This window comes from Sarcophilus harrisii, chromosome 3 (assembly GCF_902635505.1).
Source record: "Sarcophilus harrisii chromosome 3, mSarHar1.11, whole genome shotgun sequence".
NCBI lineage: Eukaryota > Metazoa > Chordata > Mammalia > Dasyuromorphia > Dasyuridae > Sarcophilus > Sarcophilus harrisii.
In genome coordinates, this window is record NC_045428.1 from 515,015,437 (window position 1) to 515,041,412 (window position 25,976).

The window sequence follows — 25,976 nt, forward strand, 5'->3', positions numbered from 1 at the left end:
AAATCCTGAAAGGGACTTAGTCGCCTAAAAGAGTTAGCTAACTGTAAGGAGGAGAAGTGGAGCTGGGAAGCAGAGTGGAGTTAGGAGAGATTACCCCAAGGCATGGAGAAGGGGTGAGGAGAAAGACACTGGGAGGAAGAGTCCATGGCAGACTGATCCAAAGGAAGGCAGCAGCAAAGGGATGACCCATAAATAGATTTTATAGGGAAAATTTAATCTCAGGGATATTAGATATTTTTGATAGAACATGGAAAGGTGATACTGCTCTGGATGCCTTCAGAGGGTGGGTCTGAAGGGTTTGACATAACTTGGATTTTTGACTGAACTACTTACCCAGAGGGTTGGACCATGGAGCTAAAGTGAGCTCTGTCAGTGCCTTCTCCTTGCCTGACTCAGGATCAATTCTTTAGTTTCTCTCTGTCTGACACACCATTCAGGCTCTCATCAATCCATAGTATACTGACAGACCATCAGTCTCTTATGAGTTGGCCAAATAATAAAATATTCTTATTGAAGGGAATTCTAGAAAGATTTTCATTGCATAGTAGCCAGCCTCAGATTTTCCAGAAATGCCGGCTACTAGCTTCACTATAGAGAGCTGTGTCTCTGGAAACCACAGAAAGGTAAAATTCAAATTGGTGTTCAGCATTCCCTTAAAATAGAAAGGCAAAATTCTAGAGAAGTAAAACTCCAGAAAATTCCAAAATTCCAGGAAAAACTTCCAGAGGAAGATTAAACTCCAGTTGCTCAATATCATGCAAATATGTAGAGTATGTGTTTTGCTGTAGTTGGAATAAAGTTTGAAGGGGAATGGTGGGCCTACTGTATAGTGAGTTAGTACTTAGCAGAAGGGATGTGAGAAGGGAAAAGTTTGTCTCATGGGAGCCATTAAATCTGTGCTAATTATTTTGCCTTTAGGTGTCATCCCCTGAAGTGAGAGTTTAGATTCTAAAAATCAGGCTGCCCTGATGACTTCATCCCATGTTTATCCAGATACTGAAAAATACTGGAGTTTTCATTTGCTGATTTGATTTTCTGAGTGGTAAATGGAATATGCTCTAGATATCAGGAGTTCTTAAATCTTTTCTGTGTCATGGATCCCCCTGGCAGTCCAGTAAACTCAATGGACCCTTCTTAGAATAAAGTTGTTAAAAGCATAAGGAAAGTAGCAAGGAAAGAAGAAAAAGAAGGAAATAGAGCCCAGTAAATAGGTGCTATTGTATCCTCATTTTACAGTTAAGGTAACTGAGTCAGACAAGTGCCTCAGTTAAGTGCCTTAATCACATTTTATTGTTATGTTAATTAATAAATATGTAAATTGTTATTTGATTAAAATGTATAGAATTAAAAGAAAACCAGTTATATTAAAATATAATTACTAAAATATTAAAAAGTAAGTTTCCATGCCATAGACCCAAGCTTAAGAAAGAGCTTCCCCTTGAGAACTTTTCAGGTGAAAGGGAAAGCTTCCCCCCAAATTAATTCTTTGGTTTAGCATAAATACTGGGTCTGGTCTACTCTATGGATTTATGGCCATTATGGTGATGAGAATTGGACATGGAGTTAGGAAGACAGGTTCAGATCCTTCCTCAGACCCTCATTAAGTTGGAGTGTATATCTTGTTTGAGGAGGACTAACACCTTTGGAGTGAAAGCCTGCTGAACCTTTTTCATTCATCCACCTTTGGTGTTCCCCTGATACTCAATTCTCAAAAAACTGTAGCATGTGCTTCAGTCCCAGTAAACCATCTCAGCAGATGGGCTAAACCAAGTTGAGGGCAACCAGCAGGACTCAAATCCATAGTCAGTGAATTAGGGATATGTCTTTCCCAAACATATGAATACTTTCCCTGGAAGAATGAGCAGATGAAAAAAAAAATGTTCCAATAGCCATAAATGAGGCTGAAGCAGGTGCTGTGGAATACTTAGAGCTTGGCTAGACACTGAAGAAGTCAAGGTCTTCATCTCAGGCCATCACCAGGCATCTTGATTTTTTAGATGGTCTCTCCTAGATCTATTTTCTAGATCAGTTGTTTTACCAGTGAGGTATTTTACATTTTCTTCTATTTAAATTTTTTTTTGGGGGTTTTGTTTGACTGATTCTTGAAGTCTCATTGAGTCATTCACTTCCATTTATTAAATTCTAATTTTAATGACTTATTTTCTTCAGTTAGCTTTTTTAAAATCTCCTTTTGCATTTTGTCAAATGAACTTTTAAATAAGGAGTTTTGTTCATTGCATTTTTTTCCATTTCATAAATTCTGTTATTCAATTAGTTGGTTTCTTTTTCATATCTATTTTGTAAGGAGTTATATGCTTTTTCCATTTCATCAAATCTACTTTTTAAGGAGTTTTCTTCAGATAATTTCCATTTTTCCTTTTCCAAACTCTCTTGTCAAATTTTCATTTCCTTTCCCCATTTTTCTTCTAATTCTTTTTTAAGATCCTTTTTGAATTCTTCCAAGAGAGCCTTGTGAAATGGGGACCAACTTATATCATCTTTGGGGGCTTCATCTGGAGATGATTTGCCTTTAGGATTCTCAGAGTTTGAGGTCTGTTCTTTTTTTTTTTTTCCATAAAAACTATGGTCAGTGTTCTTTTTGATTTTTTGCTCATTTTTTTAAAGGTTGAGATCTGCTCTTAAGGCAAAGGGACAATAGCCACTTTAGATTTCTGGTGTTGGATAGGTGTGACTAGGTGTCCTGTTTTTTCTGGGGTTTAGAGCCTCACTATTTGCCTTTTGTATTTGCTTTGGGTAACTCACAGCTAATCTGATGGCTTGTAACCAGAACAGAATAGCTTAAAAACCCCCCAGTAGATTTCCTGATGTGGAACACAGCAAAACCCTAGTTCCCTGCCCTGGGTTCCTTGCACTGTGTCTGCTCTTGCCAGCCTGTCCCCATGCTTAATGAAACAGACCTTTTCTGAAGTTCTCCCAAATCTTCTAGAAATTATTGTTCCAAATATTTGTGGGTTCTGTCACTCCAAAACCAGTTCAGAGGCTTGATCTGGTGTTCATCTGAGGGATATTAAAAGAAGTTCAGATAAGGACTTGTCTATTCTTTGCTATCTTGGCTCTGCCTTAGGCATTCTGACTTTTGACTTGTTCCTAGACTTCAATGACTCAGAAAGAAAGTTTGGCTGATGACTTTGTACAACTCTGCCTCACTTTAATCCAATTTATACACGAGTCAAGATATCATCTCATTATATCTTTGGTCTTTGAAAATGGATAAATACTTATCCTCTCTGTACCTGTTTTCTCATATGTAAATTGAGGAGGTTTAACTCAATCAGTTCTAGTTCTGAATTTATGATTCTTTAATTCTTTGATGACTCAGTAGAATAGAATGTAAGTTCCTTGAGAACAGGGACTGTTTCATTTTCATCTTTATATTTGTAGTACTTAAAAAATTAATTTAATTTTAATACACATTTCTTTATGAATCATGTTGGAAGAGAAAACTCATAACAAAATGAAAAAAACACAGGAGAGGAAAGAAAACAGAAAAAGGAAGTGAACATAGCATGTGTTGATTTTCATTCAATCTCCACAATTCTTTTTATGGATGCAAATGGCGTTTTCTATCCAAAGTTTATTGGAATTGCCTTGGATCACTGAACCACTGAGAAAAACCCAAGTCCTTCATAGTTGATAATTGCACCTTCTTGCTGTTCCTGTGTACAATATATTCTTGGTTCTCTTGTTTCACTCAGCATCAGTTCATGTAAATCTTTCTACGTCTTTCTAAAATAAAAACAAGTTTTTCATAAAAAAATAATATTTCATTATCTTCATAAACCACAACTTATCGGGCATTCCCCAACTGATGGGCAACTACTCATTTTTCAATTCTTTGCTTCCACAAAAAGAAATGCTTATTTTGTGGTACTTTAGATAGTGTCACATCATCAGAAATGATCTTTAAGTTGAATTGAATGTTGTTTCATTCTTGGTTCTAAATTCAAGGACAAATGAGTCCTTCCACTTTTGAAAATGTAAAGTTTTTTTCATAGTCTTGATAAAACCCAAAGGATGGTAATGGAGATCCTGGCTTCTCAAAGTTTATAAAATGAATCTTAGAGTAATACCATCTTATTTAGAGTTGAGGACCTTTAATTGAATATGCTGTTTCATACATAAATCAATTCTGTCATATCTCTGGCAAATGATTAGCTATCCTTTGCTTGAAATAAGAAACAGATTACTTTACAAGGCAATCTATTCCATTTTTGGATTGCTCTAATTATTAGGAAATGATTTTTTAAAATATTGAACTGAAATTTACTTCCTTGTGTCTTCTACTCAATCCTGCCCTCTGAGATAAAGTTTTATTTCTAAAAGCCAAGCAAAATACATTTAAATAGAAAAGTCTCAAAATATAATGAGATACCTTAGCATTATCAATCCCTGGAAAAGAAGTTTCAATTAATTACTAAATGGCAATCCTTACTTTCCCAATGACTTCCCAGACCAAAACATACTTTCTTCATCATAACTCCTTTATATAAGTTCTCTTTCTGTCTTAGAATATAAGTCCTAAAAGACAGAGACTACTAACTTGTCTTTTGTATTTGTATTTATAGTGTCTAGCACAATGGCACAATGCATAGTACATAGCAAGAATTTAATATAACTTTAATAAATTTTTTGTAATACTTTTTTATTTTCTAAATACATGCAAAAATAATTTTCAACATACAGTTTTGCAAAACTTTGTATTCTAAAATTTCCCCCTCCTTATCCCCAACCCCTTTCCATAGAAAACAAACAATTCAAAATAGATTAAACATGTGCAGTTCTTCTTAATATATTTTCTCATTTATCATGCTACACAAAAAAATCAGATCAACAAGGAAAAAAAAGAGAAAGAAAAAAGCAAGCAAACAATAACAAAAAAGTGAAAATACTATGTTATGATCCACATTCAGTCCCCATAGTCTTAATATAACTATTAATAATTAATAAAAGAATCTTTCCCTCCCTTTGTTATTCCCTCCCCTTCCTTTGCTCTCTGTGTTGTCTTCTTCCTAAAATCTTTTTCTTCAGGGACCTCTTTCTGAAAAGAGCCTGGAACTGCATGTCTGTCCTGAGAACTTTTCTCTCAAGTTCTTGTCCAGTCCATCCCTCATTCAGGTAGACACTTGGGGCAATCAATTCTTTCTACCAGTGAGGTAGTTATTTAAATGCTTAGGCTTGAGTCACAGGTTACATTTGTTAAAATCATACCATATCCAACTTATATTAACATGAACATTCTTTCCTATGATTATTATAGACAACATTGCTTTGATGGAGTAATTGAGGTCTGCACAAAAGTTATAAAGTCCACCCCAAATGTTCATTGGGACTGCTTGTGTCTAACCTGTGGCAGAGTATTCCAAGCTCATACTGATCTGATCAGTTATAGTAGGATACAACATAACTCAATTTCAACATAGTGATGTTATTTCGGTCCTCTGTGAGAACAGACAACCACCACTAACCAACTGATTTAGAACTGTAAGTGATCTTAGAGATCATGGAGTCTAGCATTGTCATTTTATAGATGAGGAAGTTGAGACCCAGGATGGCATTGTTAAGGTCAAAGCCAAACTCAAAGTAGCAGAGTCTGTTCAAACTCTGATCCCTTAACTCCAAATCTAGAATTCCTTCTCCAATACATCTTGTTTATTGAATTGAATAGAATTTTATTCTGCTTCTTGGGAGAATGAGGACCTTGGAAGCCTTGGGAGACAAGGTACAAAGGAGAGTAATGAAATGGGACAGTGAAGGGACAGTGAAGAAAAACTTCAGCAACATAGTATTTTTTTTTTTTTTTTTGGAAGGCAGGTCCTAGGGAGAACTGAAATGGTTAGAATATTCTGACATTTATTTCCTGGGGAATGTTCTTTCTGGTTGAAGAAGCTTTTATTCTAGTTCTCAAGTTGACTGACTTTAAACTCTAAAAAGTTATTTATCTGAATCACTAGATTGTCACTGCAATGGGATTTTTAGAGACTTTTTGTTAAATGTACTGCATGGTAATGAAACTCTAAGAAATTTATAGGGAGAAATGAATGAGACAAAGAGAATCAGGACAATGTGATGATACCCAAACTTTTAGATCAAGGTATTCTTGTTGGGAGGACAAACAAAAAAAAGACTGTAAGATTGCTCAATTCTTTGGCTAAGAGTTATGCCACAATTTGGTCAGCAAATGATAAAAGACATTCAAGATTCACAAACATCTGCAGATGATATTGTTTTTATATCATGTTCATTTTCAAATGAATCCCTACCTCAACCAGGGCATATCCTATCTTGTCGGGTATCTGTTTGAGCAATACTTTCCAAACACTGGGTGTAATCCAATAAATATTTTAACCTCACATCTGATTTTAGCTGAGCCAATTTTAGCCAATCTTCAGGAGGACCTTTAAATATGCAATGGTAAGGTGAGGGGTAAGTACTTTGTTGACAGAAGCTCCTCATTTTAGCACCTTGTAAACATTTTAGAGCCTGCTAGAAGCTTATTAGAGCCTTAGGTATATTTGCATAGCCAGTTACTGGTGACTCTGGAAGGTGACAGGAAGTGAAAGGAAAAGAAAGCAGGCATAAATGTTCATCTCTACACTCAAAGTAATTCAGCAATAAGTATTGACTATTTTGGATAATGAAAAAGGTGAATGGAATTGTTATACTGATAAGTCAAGGCAGTATCACAGCTGCTTTAATTTGCATTACTCTAATTATTAGTGATTTGGAGCATTTTGCATCTGGTTATAGATAACTTGGGTTTTTACCCTTCAGTACTGCCTGCTCATGTCCTTTCACTATTTATTAATTGGAGAATGGCTTTTATTTTTATAAATTTGTATCAATTTTTTATATATCTTGAACATGAGACCTTTATGGGAGAAACTTTATTGAAGAAACTTTATTGGAGAAACTGTAAATTTTCCTCTTCCTCTCAGTTAACTATTTCCCTTCTAATATTAGATTCATTAATTTTTTTTAACAAACATTTTTAAATGTTTATATAATCAAAACTAACCATTTTATTGTCTTTGATCTCTGTATTTTATTTGGTCACAAAGCTAAATCTATAGATTTGGAAGGTAATTTTTTCCTTGGTCTTCTGATTTATTTATGATGTGACCTTTTATATCTCAGTCATGTATTCATTTGGAGCTTATCTTGAAAAATAATGTGAAGTGTTTGTTCAAACATAATTGCTGTTCAATTTTTCTAGCACTTTCTATTTAATAGTGAGTACTTTTACTCCAGTAGCATACATCTTTGCCAGATTCTTTTTCTTGCTACTTTTCCTTCCACTCCGTCATCTCCTTTGATATTTTTGGTCTTTTGTTCTTCCAGATGAATTCTGGGTTTTTTTTTTTAGCTCTATGAAAATATTTTAGTAGTTGATTGGTATGGTACTGAATAAATAAATTAATTTAAATAGTGTTGCCATTTTTGGCATTTTGTTCTATTGACTTACTTCTCTATTTTGGTCTATATTTCTGTACATTGTGCTGTGTGTGTGTGTGTGTGTGTGTGTGTGTGTGTCTGTCTGTCTATCTTCCTGTATGTGTGTGTATCTCTCTGTATGTAGGAAAAAAAAATATATATATATATATATATCTGTAGTTTCTAGGGCAGCTAAGTGGCACAGTGAATGGAGCTTGAGTCCAAATCTCACCTCAGATCTAGCTTTGTGATCCTGGGCAAATCACTTAGTCCTATTTGCCCCAATTCCTCATCTATAAAATGAACTGGAGAAGGAAATGACAAACAAATCTGTTTTTCTGCCAAGAAAACTCTAAAGCGGGTCATGAAGGGTCAGCAACAACTGAAATGAACTGAATAGCCATGAAAACTATTTAATTTCCATCTTTACTTTGGTAGGCAGACTCTTGAGTATTTTATACATTCTGAAGTTAGAGTTGAATGTCTCTTGCTAAATCTTCTTGCTTGATTTATTGGTAGTATATAGAGATGTTGATGATTTATGTGGATTCTTTTATATGTAGCAACTTTGCTGAAGTTTTGTTTCTATTAATTTTGAATTGACTCTCTGTGTTTTTTTTTTAAAACACACTACTATATTATCTGCAAAAATCAATAGTTTCATTTCTTCTTTGCTTCTGCTTTTTCCCTCAATTCCTTTTTTCCCTCTCTTACTTCTATAGCTAGCATTTCCAAAAGGGTGATAAATAGTAATGCTGACATTAGACATCCTTTTTCAATCCATGATCTTAGTAATATAATAAGAATTTGTTTGAGAATCCATTGATTAGGTACTGTTACCAATGCTATGATCAGCAGTGCAGCTCTAGGGACCTTCATGCACTGTGGAAGGAGAGATCATCCCCTTAGAACACAGGTTTCATTGAACATAAAGGCAGTGATCTCTGAGCATCAGTTCCATTATAAAGGTTTTAGGTACATAAGCAGGATGGGTACAATGGAATTTCAAAGTGTAAATAAGGGAAGATAAGCATTTACAGGTCAAAGAATAGAGGACAAAAGGTGCAGATCTATATCCGAAAAACAGGAGACTAGCCAATTAACACCTTACTTGTAATTGATAAGCTTGATTTTGCAGACTAAGTAACAGGCTTATCTTAAGTAAAGAATGGTTAGGAAGTTAAGCCACAGATTCCCTTAACACATTAGAATTGTCTCTAGTTTATCCCCAATATGGATAATTATAGCTCTTGATTTTAGGTAGATTTTTTTTGCCATGTTGAGAAAAACCCATTTATTTTTATTTATTTCATTCATTTATTTTTTAAAATAAAAATTGACATTGTATTTTGTTAAAAGTCTTTTCCCTCTCTTCTTTCATTCTTACCCTGCCCCTCCCCTCAGTTGAGAGTAAACAAAATCCTCTGTTATAAAAATGTTACATCAGGCAAAACAAATTTCTGCAATGATCATGTCTAAAAGAATGTGTGTATATATATATATATATATACACATACACATGTATATGTACATATGTATGTGTGTATGCATGTGCATACACAAATGTATGTATATTCCTCATTCAGCACTTTTAATCTTTCATCTATAGTGTGAAACATCAATCTGACAAGATTTGGATAGCTCCTATCTTCGTTAATCGTCTAGAATTATGATTGGTCATGATGCTGATCCAATTTCAGTTGACAAAATGTTGGATCTAGAGTCAGGAGGATAAGTTCAAATACAGTTTCAAAAACTTAGCAATTGTGTGATTTTGGGCAAGTGGCATAAACTATATTTTCCTCAGTCTTCTCATTTGTAAAATGAGAAAATAAATGTAGGGAGTATCTACCTTCCAGGCTAGTGAAGACAAAATGAGATAATGTTTGTAAAGTGCTTTGCAACCCTTGAAGCACTTTATAAACACTAGCTATTATTGATGTCTGGCCAAATAGAGGATGGCTAGATTATTAAATCTGCTTTTACATTTAATTTTTTTTGTGATATAGTTTTGGTTGAAGTTGATAAAGAAAATCCTACTTCTAGAGATTTGTGGTTGGTAAAGAGAGAAGTATTTTGATAGGCACATAATGTTCTATTTTTATAAAAATAGTTTTGACCTCATAGATCCCTTGGCCAAAACCAGGAAAAGGTCTTGGTTATTGTCAGGTACCTACAGATTAGTCTCTAAGGACCACTGGTATATTTCCATTTCCTTAATATGATTAGCACAGTGCTGAACACATTATCATGTTTATTAAAATTCTATTAAAAGTAATGATGGTGATGGTCATGTGTTTGATTCTTTCTCTGTCTCTTCTGCTGCCCCGTATTGAAAATCATCCTCTCTTCTTTAGCTTTGTTATGCATTTTTGGAGGGATCTGTTATTGGTCAATGTCATTTGAAGTAATAGAAGCATGGCTAGGTTAGATGTGAAGGGGGTCTTTTCATGGTAAGTGTTCTCATGCCTTTTTTGTACTTTTGAAATTAGAGAAGGACTTTGTGCATCAGGAAGCCCAGTTCGATGACTAAGGAAACCCATTTTCCTTTGTGTTGTAATGGCTTTATGTGGCCTGAGAAGTGGGGCACTGCTCTTGAATGTTAACTTGAATTTGGGAAGTGGAATTTTGAGGCTCTTGGCTGCCCTGAAATTCAGTAAGGCTGCGGCAAGGAGAAATGCTGTCATTGTTACCTTGCATTTGGAAATCTGCTCTCTCAGGGAGGAAAACAAGGAACTGGCTTTTGCTTAAGAGGAAGAAACTCAGGCAGATGTTGTCAGTGGCCATTCTTGTTCTTCTCTTCTTGGAATTGGGAAGGAGGCTCGAGGGCAGAGAACTTTTACAGGGACATCCATCCCTACTTATGTGCAGTTCACCAGCATCAGTGGTTTGTGTATCTTAGGACAATAGACTAAAGGATTCAGAAAGGACCTAGGGGATTCACTGGTTCATTTTTTGCTGATGAGGAAAAAAGACCCAGAGAAGGGAAGTAGTTTGCTCAAACTCTCTCAGAAAGAGCTAATATTTGAACTCAGCTTCTATGACTTCCAATACAATTCAATAAATAACGACCAGACACCTGTTATGCGCATAGAAATGCCATTAAGTGTTAGTAGTACAAAAACAATTCCCACCCTCATGAGTCCAATAAAGTTTGCCATTGCTCAGGGTCCCTGGTGAGCAGGGTAGATAGCTCCTACCCTCAGGACTTTCCACACAGTAAGAACTTAATCGATGTCTTTTAAAGTGTGTTATTGAAAGTATTATGAAAGAAAGCTCTCCTCTCTAAATTCAAGTATTGCACAACTGCTCCCAAATATATATTTATCATAATGCAGATAATATGGAAGAACCTGAATTTTATTATTGTTTTCAAGCATAAGTTCAGACCAGAACCAGATTCAGATTCTGACAATTTCAATCTTGTACAATTCTCCATAAAAGTTAAAGAGAAGATACTTGTATAATCTCATACTTCATTCAGTTGTCATAAAAGTTGAACAAATTTAATTAAACAGAATCATAATCTCATAATTTTAAAAAACAATAGGTAAACTATGACAGGTTACAGAATAGGACACACAAATAGGCTGATTAAAGAGTAGGATTTGCATCACATAAAAGTCAGGGAGAGTTAAGATTCTTCCTCAGACTTCTTTTTAAAGGAATGCTTAATGTTAGTGACCCTAGGCAAATGTCTTATTTTATTATGTTTTCTTTTGTTGTGCTTTGCAGATATTGTGAGCTTAATCAATAAATGTAAATGACCCACAGATAGATCATTCTTCTTCTCTGTCTCTCTGTCTCTGTCTCTGTTTCTGTCTCTCTGTCTCTCTCTCTCTCTCTCCTTTAGTTTCCTTGTTTGAAATTAGGCCAATTAATAACCTTACAATGGTTTCAAAGTGTTCAAGTGAAAAGAAGTCAATTCATGTGGCAAACTGTTGTTTTATTTTAAGAAATTGCCACAACCACCCTATACTACATCAACCAACACCCTCATCAGTCAGCAACCATCAATATGGAGGCAAGATCCTCTACCAGCAAAAAGATTAAACTCAGTGAAGGCTCAGATGATAGCTAACTTTTTTTTAATCAATAAAGTATTTTTAAATTAAGATGTGTACCTTTTAAAAAGATACAATATTATTGCACACAATAGAGTACAGTATAATATAAACATAATATATATGCACTGGGAAGTTAAAAAAAATTGTATGACTCACCTTATTGTGATATTCACTTTATTGCTAGAACCAAATCCTCATTATCTTTCAGACATGCCTGTATTTTTCCACAGGTCTCAGAATGCCCTATAAATATCTGCTTGTCAACAAAACATTTGACAAAATCTCCAGTGATAGCCATCTAGACAAGATGGAGAGATTATGGGCTGAACCATATTAGGCAGTGGGATGGATTTGTAATTGGCTATGTGAAGGAAATGTCTTCTAAATAGATATGGCTCCACTTAGGTTTTCAGAATAGTATTTCCTTCTGGCACGGTTTTCATAAATCAACTTTAAAATTACAAAATGATGGAGGCAGAATTAGACAGTAATTTGTCTGAAAAAGATCTGATACCTTCACATGAGTCAACAGTGTGATTGACTCATCATTGACTCATGATCAGGGTAATGGAAAGCATTAATTCCACCTTGGGCTTCATTAAAAGAGGCATAGCTTCCAAGAATAAGAATATGATGCTCCTGTTGTAGTCTGTTTTCATTGTATTCAATCATGAGCATCACATATGAGGAAGCACAGAACTTCAAGAGAATTCAGACAATGGCAATTAGGTTGGTGAAGTGTCTCAAGTCAATCAATCTATCAATCAATAAACATTTAATTAGCACCTACTGTGTGCCAAGCATTATGCTAACCTCTAAGTCCATATTATATGTCTAGGTAGAAATGGCAGATCAAAAAGACCTTGCTTTTATCAGTAAGAACAAATCTAGATCTGCAACCAGAAAAAAATCTAAGGAGACTGAATGTAAATCAACACCTGCTAGGTTCACTTCTTTTTTCTTCTTTTTTAAAAATCTCTTCCATGGTTTTCCCCCTTTGCTCTGATTTTCTCTCCCATCATGATTTATAAAGCAATGTGTACAATAAATGAAGTTTAATTTATATTATTATAATAAATGAACTTACTACAAAAAGAACAAATCTAGATTGTTTCAGAGAGACTTATTATCAATAGACTTAGATCAGCATCTGCTTTTTTTTTTTTCAGAAGCGGACATGCACCAACACATGAACTGCCAAAGACCATTACAAAAATGGGTATGAAGAAATATAACAACATTGTTACTAATACCATAGCATAAATTGTTCTCCTTGTTCTGCTTTACTTTACTCTGCAGGTATATTTCTATACTCAGAACCCCCAAAAAGGTTCTCATTAGTGTCCATCTTGTTTAAAGCTATGTTTCTTCAGTTTTCTTACCTTTGTTGTTGTCAAACTTAGTGATTCATATATGTATGAAGCTCAGTAACTTTTTCTTGCTGAGAAATAGACTTCTAGGCTTACACATCTAATTATTTTCCCCAGTTAGAAAGACCAAATACCAAGGGACAAAAGTGTCCCATTTGTCAATGATGATTAGGTACAGTAGAACACTTCTGGAGGCTTTAGCCCATAATCTACCATTACCTTGTTTGGTACCAGTTCCAAGCATTTATTTTATCTTCTGTCTGAGCTTAAGCTTGTTTAGATGAATACTTAATCCTCATTCCTCATTCCTCCCAAAGATTAATTTACTACTTGGATCAATTACCAGCTTATTTATCATTCTAGATTGATCTTTCCCCCTCCACTTCAATAGTTATGCTCTTTGTCAAGACTTCAGAAAGGAAAAGTTTAGTTTGTAATAATATACCTAACCCCCCTCCAAAAATGGTGCATCTTTTCGTCTTAATAGTGAGAATGTTGTCTTCCTCTGCCTTCCCTGTCTCCTTGTATATATACATCTTTCAATATAATGCTGCAAAAATTTATTTTGTTCTTCCTATGTGCAAAACGTTAGGGGGATAGTGGAGAAAAAGAAGATGCAGTCTCTGCCTTAAGAAATTGAAAAAAAAACAGTTGAGGAAAATGATATGAGAAAATATTAATAACTTACATTTCTACAAAACTTTAATGTTTACAGGGAATTTTGTTTCAATTAACAATCATTATTTTTTTCTCTATGGCTAGAAAAAAAAACATAAGAAAAAGAAGATGCTTATAACAAACATGCATAATCAAGTAAAACATTACCCTATTGGTCATGTAAAAAAAAGGGAATGATTTATCATGCAGCATATATCACAATTTTTCTGTCAGGAGGTAGATAACGTGATTCATCACTGATTTTCCATCTTCCATGATCCTATCTTGGATCTAAAGATCTAAAGATCCTATCTTGGATCTAAATCTTTAAAGTTGTTATTTAAAGTTGTTTGTCCTTATAATATTGTTATTTAAATTGTCCAGCTAGCTGTGCTAACCTCACTATGTATCTCTTCTTATAAGGCTCCCCAGATTTTGTTGAAACCATTCCTTTTGTCATTTTTTCCAGCACAATAATGTTTGGTTACATTTATGTATCCAATTTGGTTGAGCCTGTCCCGAGATGATTGGCTCCTCACTTCACCTGGCACTATATTACTCAGGGACCTCCCTGACTTATCCACTATATCTTAGGAAGCTCTTTATGGAGGAAAAAAAAATCCCATCATATAAGATGGCATTCTATCTTATTTTATTTTATTATTCTAACTATCTTATCATTACCTTCTGATTGGGGAATGGAGTCATAGTCTCCAAAATTTTCTTCCACTTGAGGAGGGAATTCAAAAATCTCATTTCTGACCTGGTTGCACTATTCTGGGACTTCTATGAATTCTTCAACATACCCCTGATATTTTGACAGCTCTCCCATTTATTTATTTTAGCTTCCTTTTGTGTATTAGTTTCCCTCACTAGATTGTAAGTTCTTTGACGGCAGGGATAATTTTTCTTTCCCTCCTCCTCTACATTTATATCCTTAAAACTTAGAACAGTGCCTACCCCATAGTAGGTACTTTAAAAATGTTTATTGTTTGATTGATTGACGTTAATCTATTTTCTAGTGGCCATCAACTTCAATCCATATCTGAATAGCACTCCTTTCTACAGCATCCACAAATAGTTGTCATCCAGCCTATGCTTAAACTTCTCCAGAGATTGGAAATCTCCTTTCAAAGTGACCCACTGTGAAGCAGCTCTAATTGTTCAGATTTATTTACCTTCATGAAGCTATAATCTGCTTAACTGGGGGTTTTGACCCTACCCATTTTTTGCTGGCTATACCTTTTTTTTTTTTTTTTTCTAATCTGGGGTATTTCTTTCCAGCCTGCTATTATTTGAAGGGCTTTCTAATGACCTTCTCCATGTTCCTAACCCAATCTAGTCTTCCATTACCTGATAAGAAGCTGTTAGCTTGGACTAATTCTACATGTGAGGACTGTTGCTTCAGTAAATCCAACCTGTGAATGTCTAGGACTAGAGAAAGAGGACATGATTCCAATACCATAATTCTGATTGAGCAGGATCCTAGCCCATAGAAAATCTTCCAGAACAACCAGGGGAAGCACATATGCTATTACAGTGGTATGCTGGGATAGGGCCAAGTAATTAGCCTTATAATGTTAATAAAGTTGCTTAGAGTCCTGCTGTTTCCAGAATTACCCTAGATCCTGTGCAATAACTGCACTGGGAATTCCAAAGGGTTTGTTCTATAGTTCATCAGATACTGGCCAGGTTCCACACAGCCTCATTCTTTTGAAGAGCCTTATAAAGTAGTTCTCAATGGGTTTTCACTGAATTTCTTCCTGATTTCTTTCTTATTTTTCCTTTTTTCACTTTAATGAAATGAGAAAAATACAATAGAAAGTCAGAAGTCCATAAGTCAGTGGATTAGAATTGTTTGATAATTCTTTATAGCTTTTAGAATGACTTTCTGATCACTTATTCAAGTGATTTATCCATTTATATATTAATCCATCAACCCAATCATCCACTTTATCTATCTGTCTATCTATCCATCCATCCATCCACCCACCCATCCATCCATCCATCTATCTATCTAGATTCGTGATTTCATTAGGTTAAGAAACTTCTGTTGTAGAAATTCTAAAGTAGAGCCATCATATCATATGTAATTTAACTCCCTAAGATCATAGAACCATAGATTAAGAATTAGAAAGGATTTCAGAGACCATATAGTCCTACCCCCTCATTTTATGGAGAAGGAGGCTGAGGCCAAAGAATGATGAAGCCATTTGTTCAAGGTCATGCATCTAATTAGTATCAGAGAAAAAGAGAGTCTAGAGTTAGGCCTTTCCTAATTTTGAATCTTGCATTCTCTCTCTCTCTCTCTCTGAATTTTGAATGGTCAATGGTCATGGTCAATGGGAGAGACATTATAACATTGGAAGTGGATAAGCCTTGTCCCAGTTTTCCAAAAGGGCCAATTTTTTTCCCCTCAAACTATAGGCTGTTGAGTAGGACAGTGATTCCTGGTAAAATTCTGTAGCAAATTAGTAAAAGAGTGGTTTGGGAATAAATACATAGTAAGGAAAATGACAGCATGAGTTTATTACTAATAAGTCAGGCAATAGTGTTTGCATTTCTTTTTGGATAAACAACATTGGAATATTACATCAAAGGAATAATAGACAATTTAGATTAAGATTTCAGTAAGTCATTTTATGAGACTATTATGGATGAGAAGGAGAGATATAGATGGAATGATATAGTAAGGTGGGCTTAGAATTGACTAAATGATCAAATACAAAGATTGTTGATTAATAGACCCAGAAGATGCTTCAAGGGGAGATTTCTAGTGGAATGGCACAATGTTTTGTTCTTAACCCATTTTTGTGTTTTGTTTTTTATTGCTATCTTTATTAATAAAAATAATCAGAATACATACATATATTATATGCATATATACAGATAATCAGACATGTATATATATATATATATGTATATATGTGCATGTGATTTGCAAAGTAATTTACATATAATAGTTTACTTTATTCTCACAATAATCCTGGAAGGTTAATGCAATTATTATTTCATCTTACAGATGAGGAAACTGAGGCACAGAGAGATTGAATAATTTGTCCAGAGTTACAATCTGGTGAGTGAGATTGAATTTGAACTTATATCTTTCTGACTATAAGTCTAATATTGTATCCACTGTACCTCCTTATTGCCTAAAAGAAGGCATAGATAGCACAATTATGTAGCTAATATATGCTTATAAAATTTCCAGATACTAAATTTACCAGATTTACCTGATATTTGGTAAGGATAACTCATCTATTGGGTGATATCTATATAACTAGAGGAATAAAGGACATAGCTAGGAAAAAAATATTTGGACTTTGGACTTTTAAAGAGTACTTAAAACTTCAAATGAATCAACAGAGTGATATACATACATATATACTACATACATAAAATTTTACACACACACACACACACACATACACACACACACTGTCCTCAGGCTGCATTAATAGGAATAAAATATAGTTTCTAGTTTTCAGGAAGTAAAGTTCTATTGCATTGTGCTTTCATTAGACCACCTACAGTATTATGGTAAGGCGTCACATTTAAGAAGTGACATTGACAAGACAGCATAAATCCAGTTTAGATTAAGCCTTATAGTAATACGCTAAACTAAAATTCTTAACCTTTTTTGGATATGAATACCTCAGAATTATTGGTAGGGCATATGATTCTCTTTCAGAGTAATATTCTTAAATAATTGAAGAAAATGCTGAATTCTAATTAAAAATGAATAAAAATAGAGATATGATTCTTTCCCCTTCCAAGCGCATGAACTCTCTGAAGTTTAGTAGATCCTAGTCTAAGCACTTTTCTCCATGCCATATTTTATGGGAATCAGTTAAAATAGTTGGTAGTTCTCAGCCAGAGAAAAGACTTGAGGAAAAAAAGTCTTCAAATATTTCAAAGCTAAAAGGTAAAAAAATGGATTTTTTTTTTATTTTGTCTCAGAGTAAAAGTAGAATCAAGGGGTGAAAGTTTCAGATAACAGATTTTTGGCTTAACAACTTAACTAAAACCTGTTTAACAATTTAGTTGTTAAAAATTGCATAATTACCTTAGGAGACAATAGCACCTATTTACATAGTTCATTAATGTAATGGGATGTTCAGGAGAATTGTTGATTAAATGGAGTTTCCCTAATAAACTTCTAAATTACTAAAAAATAATTTTTGGTTTTCTTTTGGACATAGTCATTTCCATGTGAAGGTTCAGAATTGGACAGCTGTCATTGAATTTTAGAAGCTTTGCTAGGTTCTCCCTGATGTCTCAGATATGTATTTCTGGCAAATAGTGTATCTTCTTGTTGTCTTTCTCTGACTACAGCTACTGCCATCCCACTGAGAAGAAAATAACCCCTGACTATGTCTGATCATTACTTTCTGGAACCAGTTACAGGTTTCTGCAAAACTTCAAGTACCAGTGGTTCTATGGTGCCCAATATATGGCTGTCTCTTTTTTCAGAAGGTCCATATCTATTGGAGCAAGGGAGTTAGGAGAAGAGGAAACTAACCATTTATTTGTATAGCTCTAATGTACATTGCAAAACTTTTTCTTTTGTCTTTACTTTTCTTTTCTGTCACATATTTCCAACCATCTTCTCAATTGTCTGTTGACACTGATTTCAATTAAGAGAATCATGGACTCATAGGGTTAGAAAGAGACCTAGAAGTCATCAAGTTTAATCCATACTTGAACAACAACCCTTGTACAACATCATTAAACAGCAGCCATTTAGCCATTGTTTAAAGACTTTCAGTGAGAAGAAATTCATTAACCTAGCTCCATTTTTGGATTGTTCTAATTGTTAGGCGATTTTTCTTTATATGAACCCTAACTTTGTCTCATTGAAATTTCTCCTTATTCCTATTACTTCTATCTGTTGGGACCAAACATAATAAATCTTATTCAAGGGTGTGCTGGAGCTGGCTCATACTCATGCACAAAAGCCAATTGTTAAATTTTCAATTCGAGCATTTATACTTTGGAATTCAGCAATCACTAATACATTAAGGCTTGATTTAATATTTTATTTAGACTTTAAAATGATGGAGAAAATGACAATATAGATTAAATTTAAAAATCAATCATGATAGCTTCTCTCACTCCAAGATTTACCAACACACGTTCTATATACTTGAGGCAGATACCATTCTTCACCTGAGTTTTCTCTTCTTGGGCTACATCCCCACTCCCTTGAGTCAGTCCTCAAGCAACAAAGACTCAAAGTCTTTCACTAGCTTGCCTTTTCTTCTTTGGATGTTTTCTAATTTGATGATTTTCCTAAAGTGTGAATTCAGGAAATGAAAAAAATATTCCAGATATTCTTTTACCATGACAGATTACAAAAGAATTCTATTTCTTTCTGTCTCTCCTTCCTTCTCTCCTTTTCTCTCTTCCTCTTCTCCCCCATTTCTCTCTTCTTTTCTCCATTTCTGTGTTTATTTTTGTCTCTGATTCTTCTTTTTGTCTCTCTATACCCCCACCCTTTAACCCCAATGTCCCTTATGGCAATTTTCTTGGTCATACCAAAATTTTTGCTCAGAATGAGGTTGCCCTCAAACCTCCTGGATATTTTTTAAGAAGACTATCTAATTATCCTTCCCCCCATCTTGTACTTGTGAAGATTACTTTTTTTTAATTCAAGTATAAAACTTTATTTATCTCTACTAAATTCCTTATTAGATTTGGCTCAATGTTCTGGCCTTGAATTACCTGTTAGCTATCCCTTAGAGCTTTATGGTATCTGCAAATCTAATAAAGCCTAACATCCTTATTCCCTATGATATCTCTATGCTTATCCAAGCCATTGAAAAAATGTATAATGATATGAAGACACTCAATAGGGACTGAATTCCAACTTGACATAGATTTGGTTATGACTTTTTTGGCTCTTGACTTTCAATTAATTTATCTAATTGTGCTATAATGTATTCAAGTCAACTCAATAAGCATTTAGGAAGCTACTATAATGTGCCAGACATTGAGCTAAATGGTGGGGATACAAAGAAAGGTAAAAGTAGTTCTTGCCCTCAAGGTACTTACAATCTAGCCTGCATTGTTCATTATTTTCCATCTTAAATTATTTTGCTGCCTTGTTTCCCTCAGGTAGTATTTATTCACTTCCACTTAGGAACTCTTCATGATCTCTGAAAAGTAAAATTGTAGAGTGTTCTTTTTTCCCAAGCTCTTTCACCTTAATCTCAAGTAATTCAAGTACACTTATAGTATATGTCATTGACCAATGCCTATATAGAAGATGACTGCTATACAAACTACTCATCACAATGGTTTCCTCTTATATTTCTCCTGACTATCCTCATATACAAGCATAGGATTTAGAGATAGAAGGGATATTAGGATAATATTGTCCAACTGCCATCATTTTATAGATGAGGAAATTGAGTTCATAAAAGTGTTTAAGGTCACGTGGCCAAAAGCTGAATTCTAATTCAGTACCTTGGATTTTAAAACCATTCTTCTCCCCATTACTTGTGACTTTCCTTAACAATCTTCATAAGAACAGAAAATTTTTCTCCCTCACAGATTGTTATTTTGCTATGTCTTTTTTTAAAGACTGCTTTCAATATGCCCGAGAACCTGGTAACTTGGAGCTCCTGCGATGTTACTTTTAATCCATTCTGGGCATAAATCTTTTCTTTCTTCATTAGATCTTGCTAAATTACTAAGGTATGATTAACCATCATTTTACTGATTACTTGGAGTATAGTTAAGTGGAATGGTGAATAGAGTGCAGAATAATTAGCTTTGTGACCTGGTTAAATCATTTATCTTCTTTCAGTCTATTTCTTCATCTATAAAATGGGGATAAAAGATCAAGTAAAAGATCGCAAGTAATCGCAAGTAAAAGACGCAAAGTAAAGTAAAGATGAGAGGATCCTAGTAAAGATGAGGGGTCTGTTTTCTTCCCCAGTTTTATCCCTTGCCTCTTCAGACAAAAACAATGTGGAAGAAGAGACACTAAATTTTGAATTAAAGAGACATGTCTGAAAATCTTGACTGCTATTTATTCTCTGTGTGATTTTGCGCAAAGTTACTTAACCTCACTCAATTTCCTCATTAACTAACATTTGCAGTCTTTTAAATTTTGCAAAGCATCTTACATATATAATTGTTCCCTTTATTAAGCCACCTAAAAGTTTGTGAGATGGACAACACAGATATTTATCAGCATTTTATTGATAAAGAAACTGAGGAGGTTGGACTTTAAGATTCTTTCCTGATTCCAACATAAATAATTTCTTGATGCTAAGCCTTTGTTGCTCAATCATTTTAGTTGTGTCTAACACTTCATAATCTCATTTGGGATTTGCTTGCCAAAGATATTGGAGTGGTTTGACATTTCCTTCTTCATCAATGGAATTACTATTTACCAAAGGTGACCAGTTCTCTATCCACTATACCACACTGCATTTGATTGATTATTAAATTTATTACCAAACTTATTACCACAATTCTCATAAGCCAAATGTCAACATCAGTCACTTCATATCTTCCCCTTTATGCTTTCCCTAAGGAAATAGCTTCCATAATAGGAAGGTAATGGATTTCTTCCTAAAAGTGGCATGATAAGGAGTTTAGATTTAGCTCTGGATGAATGTCTCTATTACTGTATTGGGGACTCTTAATACCCAGCTCTGTTCTTTTTCCATAATGTTCTTTAGGAAAAAATGGTTGACCGAATCGCCAGCATTTCATTCGTTCTTTCATTCATTCATTCATTTGTTCATTCATTTATTTGTTTTTTCATTCATTCATTTGCTTGTTTATCTGTTAATTAATTAATTAATTAGTTTATTTTAACTATAAATCCACTAAATGGAAAGATTGTTTTGTTTTTGCTTTTTAGCAAGGAACTTCTTGATTCCACAAATGTGGGACATGGCAAAGAAATCACTGAAGTACAGACATAACATTGATAAAATGGGGCAATGGAGAGCAAGAATATGAAAAAAAAAAGTTTTTGAAGATACATTCAGATCCCCATGATTCAGATTAGCATTCTCATAATATAGTATGCAGACTTTGACATCCCAAGATCCTTTCAGGGGATTTTTAAGGTCAAAGCTATTTCCATAATAATACCACAAAATCATTTGCCTTATTAAAGTGCTTCCATATTCAACTGCATTATCCACTTGATACTTATTCTCTTCATATACTTCAACCAAAACAATATAATGTAACACATTGAATGCAGAAGCAACTGTGAGAATCCAGATGTCTTTTTTTAATGCCAGACAAAAAGATTGGCAAAAATATACAAAACAACCACATTTTCCACTAAATTGTTTCTTGTTTTGGAAAATATAGCTATTTTTCATAAAAATATGTCATTTGTATTAGCATGTAATATGTTTATCAACATTATCATTTTGAAACAAAATAAATGTTTTAAAATATCCGTTTTAATATCTAATATATTAAATATTGATAGGCATAATTCACATAGACCAAAGCTCTTTGGGTTCCTTAATATTTTTAAGAGTGTGATTGAGTGGATCATAAGACTAAAAGTTTGACAACTACTAGTTTAGACAATTTGCTAGACTCCATCTCAGAACTAGCTGCATCATGACAGAGAGAATGTTGGACTCATGGAGGGAACTCACTAGCTTAGGTCTCTGCATTTTCTTTGTAATGATGATAGCAGCCATTCCATTGCAAGGCAGGGAAGTGTTGTCTTAGGGCCTATGGTGAAGTATGTAAGGTTTTAAACTGTTAAAGCAGCTGCTGAAATGGTACAATCAGGACTATGCATATTGACTTATTCCCAATAAGACTTTTCTCTGCCATGCTTGAAATATGTTTATTGCTCTTTCTCCCTTTCCTGGGAACTAAGCACATGATGCTAGCAAAGAGCTGGCCTCTAAGGAGGATCAAGTTTCCCAGTGAAATGTAGATTTCCTGTTAAAAGGGAAATTTTGATGATGAGAGAAAGAATTCCAGCTGGTCTCATTAGCAATGGTGAAATTAGGCCAATCTAAGCACATTCTGACTTGGAGTTCACAGCACTTGTGTTTGACTGTCAATTGAATAAATCTCTTTTCTTCCTTCACATCCTTTCCTGTGAGATGGCATATCAGCTTTGTTAGTCTCATGAGTACCACCTGCTTTATTTCAGAGAGCTGTCTTAGTTAGATGGCTAGTAACAGGTGGCCCTATGCAGTCTGGTTCAATTTCTTTTCTTTTAAATTCCAATTTTTTTCTCCCTTTCTCCCTCCTACTTTTCTTCCCCAAGGTGGCAAGCAACTGGATAAGGGTTATACATGTGCAATCATGTAAACATATTTCCACATTAGTTATGTTATGAAAGAAGAAACAGAATAGGAACCCTCTCCCCCCCAAAAAAGTGAAAATAGTATGCTTTGATTTCATACTCTGTAATTCTTTTTCTGAATATGGATAGCATTTGGAATTGTCTTAGATAATCATTGTATTGCTGAGAAGAGCTAAGTCAATCATAGTTGATCATTACACAATGTTATTGTTACTGTGTACGTTGTTCTCCTGATTCTGCTTACCCTACTCAACATCAGTTTATATCAGTCTTTCCAGGTTTTTCTGAAATTGCCTGTTCATCTTTTTTCACAGAACAAGAGTATTCCATTACTTTTATATAGCACAACTTGCTCAGCCATTCCCCAATTGATGGGCATTATATCATTTCTTAATTCTTTGTTACTACAAAAAGAGCTATTTTCCCTTTATTATGATATCTTTGGGAAACAGATTTAGTAGTGGTATTTCTAGATCAAAGGGTATGAATAGTTGGATTGCCTAGTTGGATTGCCTTTTGGCCATAGTTCTAATTTGCTCTTCAAAATGGTTGGTTCAATTCACAACTTCCCCACAAGGTATTAGTGTTCCAGCTCTACCACATTTTCTCCAACATTTATCATTTTTGGGTCATGTGAACCAATCTGATAGGGGTGAGATGGCATTTTTTTTAATCAACAGAGTTTTAGATAATTTTTTCATATGACTATAGATAGTTTTAATTCTTCATCTGAAAACTGGTGCTTGTTCATATCCTTTGACCATGTGTTAATTGGGGAATGGCTTGCATTCTTATAAATTTGACTTAGTTCTCTATATATTTGAGAAATGAGGCCTTTATAAAAAAAACACTGGCTATAAAAATTGTTTTCCATCTTTTTATTTCCCTTCTAATTTTAGCTGCTTTGATTTTGTTTGTGCAAAACCTTTTTAATTTATTGTAATCAAAATTATCTGTTTTATCTCTTGTTCGGTCATGCATTTCCCCTTTTTATAGATTCTACAGGTAAACTAACCCCTGCTCTCCCAATTTATTATATAGTATCACCCTTTATGTCTAAGTCATGAACCCATTTTGACTTTTTCTTCATATAGGGTGTGAGATATTGGTCTATAACTAGTATCTACCATGCTATATTCTAGTTTTCTCATCAGTTTTTGTCAAATAGTGAGTTTTTATCCCAGAAGTTGGAGTTTTTGAATTTTAACAAACAGTAGATTACTATAGTCATTGGCTATTGTATCTTTGGTACCTAATCTACTTCACTGATCCACTGCTTTGTTTCTTGGATGGTACCAAATAGTTTTGTTGCTTCCTGCTGTCTAATAAGAGTTTTAGATCTCTTACAATTAGGCTACTTTCTTTTGTATATTTTTTCCCATTAATTCCCTTGATATCCTTGACTGTTATTCCAGATGAATTTTGTTATTTTTTTTCTAGTTCTATAAAATATTTTTTTAAAGTAAGGCTGGTTCACTTCCACTATTTATAGTGCCTGGAATGTGACCTTATATTGTATATTCAAATGGAATCATCCTTGATAGCTTAAAAAAGGCTATTGTGAAACAAAAGAAAGGAAACATTGCTTCCGGTGGTAGACAGTCAACATATGGAACTCATTATGCTAAGAAGCAGTACTTGCTTTGATGGTTCAATAATCTGTGATTTCTTCAGTGTGGATACTCTCTATAATATAGATCACAAATCTTCCATCCCTCAGTAGAGATCTTCAAGAACTTATGTAACTGAAAAAAAAAAGTAATGCCATGGTAACCAAGCCAAACATTTTGTGAGTTGCTCTACTCTCTCTAAGGCTATTTTTCAGAGAATAAATATAAAGGGGGGCCAAGTTTCTGGGGCCTTTCCATCTTGATGAGACCTCACAAAGTTTGGGCTCACTGATGTAACCTTTGAGATCCCAGGATCACTTATATGTTTTAATGAGAGATCAAAGAAGAGTTTTCATTGGAAGCTAAAAAATGGTAAAGAGAAGTCAGGTATTGTAGTGGATAAAAGATTATGGATTACCTTTTTGGTAATATTGATCCTTTGGTGTGTTGTAATATTATATGAAAGTTCCCTGGCCTTCAGTAAGTAAATCAGAGGACAAAGGGAGTTACATTTAGAAGGAGCCTTAAATTATGTGATCCTGTCATCAACCCATATACCCAGAGAATGTAAATAACTTCCTAACAATTGGAACCCTCCAAAAGAGGAACAGGTTGTTTCTGGAAGTAAGGGGTTTAATTTCAATTAAAGGATTAATGATCCTATATATTGATGCTTTGTATCCTTTTAAGACATAGATTAAACTAAGATGATTGCTGAAGGTTCCTTCCAACCCAGAGTGTGCTGATAAATAAATTTAGCAACCTGCTCTCCCTACCAAAAGTTCCAGTGACACGTTTTAAAGTTTAATCTGCATTATTAACATTTTCTATGTCACTGTATCACAATAATCAACAAAACAAATCAAGTCTTGATTTGCAACATTTTTCAAGTTGCTAATATGAAAATTTAATGATCAGCTTTCTCAACTGGTGTGGGCTGGCTCCTCCATACCTCTGTTTTCAGTTTAGATTCTATGATTCTGTGACTTTTTCCTGGTCTCCTAGGGAATAAATAACAGAGCTGGGATTCAAATCCAGGAACTCTTAATACTAAATATATGATTCTTTCTGGCATATCTATTGCCTCTTTGTGTCAAACATATGTTCCATGTTAAAAGAATCTCAGCTTGGTTGTAATAGGTCGCTATACTCTTGCATTTAAATGTTTAAAAACTGAATCCACATACATATACATTTCTTACCTAGTTGCCTTGAAGGTCATACTGATTCTCTGAGCTCAGTTCTTAAGAGGTATCTGGGATTTAATTTTGTTCATGAACTTTTCTAATGAAACCCAGGACCTGGAAAATATCCGGGCCTATTAGGTCTACAATCTAGACTTTGTCTCTCCTTTCCCCCTCACTTTCCTTACTTTACATTAACATGTGGAATCAATTAGGGATGTGAAAAGTACACATGATTCCCAGGTTGCCTTCAGATTTTTTTTTAAAAGGCCACAGTTGTCTTTGGGAAGTCTTTTAAGGGGTAAGGATAAATTTGTAGAAGCATG